General features: G+C 44.2%; 1 non-coding gene across 1 annotated transcript; it reads right to left on the bottom strand.

Moving 5' to 3' along the window:
* Positions 1 to 1162: 1162 nt before the first annotated feature.
* Positions 1163 to 1234, bottom strand: trnae-cuc (transfer RNA glutamic acid (anticodon CUC)). The gene has a single exon. It is a non-coding gene; the product is annotated as a tRNA-Glu (tRNA).

The raw sequence follows: 1234 nt of genomic DNA, 5'->3' as shown, positions 1-1234 counted from the left end.
AAAGGAGGGACAAACCGAATTTTTGAGAGTCAGCTTGGAAGCATCAATGAGAAATCGGCGGACTGGGTTTATTGGGTACCCGTTCTCCTAAAATACACTATATACGTATTCCTCTTCTGCTCTTCGTAGTTTCTCTGTGCTGCAGTGTGTAGTGGCTCGTTGAAATAATGTCCTGATGCAGCAACGTTTGTGGGTGTTGGGATGATTGTTTCTGTGGTTAAGAATTTGGTTTGTGTGTGTTGTTTTTCTGTAGATGCTAGTTTGAAGTTCCCCATTGACTGTTCGCTCTACTGTGACATCTAAGAATGGTACTTTGTTGTTGTTCTCCTCTTCAAACCAGGAGCCCCCCTCAGCCCCAAAGCCTCACCATTTGGAACACCAATATGCAGACGAGTCAAAGGCCTCCACTGAAAACACCAAGTCGAAGATTCACGCCACTCCATTTACTCCATCCAAGAATTCCTGAACACCAAAGACACTAAGATAGAAGAGGATGGAATAATGCTGTCCTTTGACATAACAGCCCTGTTCACATCCATTAACATCAACTTGGCCAAAGAAAACTGAAGACACTACTCGAAGAACCAGAGACACAAACACAGCACCAACTTCATCAGCAAAGATAGCACTGTCAACCTCGTAGAACTGTGTCTTACCACCCACTTCATATTCAGTAACAAGCCCTCCAAACAAATCAACGAAATACCCATGAAACCACCAGTATCAGGATTCCTCGCAGAAGCAATAATGCAGAGACTCGAACAAACAGCCCTTCCAACGATCCACCCAAACTTTGGGTCCACTACAGTGATGACACTTTTGTCATCAAAAAATGAAACAAATTAGAGGAAACCTACAACACCATCAACAATATCCTCGCTGACATAAAATTCACAAAAGAGGAGAACAACAACAAAGTGCCATTTCTAGATGTCACAGTAGAGCGAACAGTCAATGGTAAATTCAAAACAGCCTCTACAGGAAAACAACGCACACGAACCAACTACTGAACTACAGAAGCAATCATCCCTCCACATACAAACAAATCTGAATCAGGACACTATTTCAACGAGCCACGACACACTGCAGCACCCAGGAACGACTATAAATAATTACACAGCGCAATTAAGAAGAATGGGTAGCCTGCACCCCTGAAAATGGTTTCCCTGACCGGGAATCGAACCCGGGCCGTGGCGGTGAGAGCGCCAAATCCTAACCACTAGACCACCAGGGA

The sequence above is a fragment of the Chiloscyllium plagiosum genome, unplaced genomic scaffold (assembly GCF_037043375.1).
Source record: "Chiloscyllium plagiosum isolate Xiang-an unplaced genomic scaffold, Cpla_swu_hap1 HiC_scaffold_27, whole genome shotgun sequence".
Classification (NCBI taxonomy): domain Eukaryota; kingdom Metazoa; phylum Chordata; class Chondrichthyes; order Orectolobiformes; family Hemiscylliidae; genus Chiloscyllium; species Chiloscyllium plagiosum.
The sequence above is the reverse complement of the archived record's forward strand: the minus strand, read 5'-3'. Positions and strand labels throughout refer to the sequence as shown.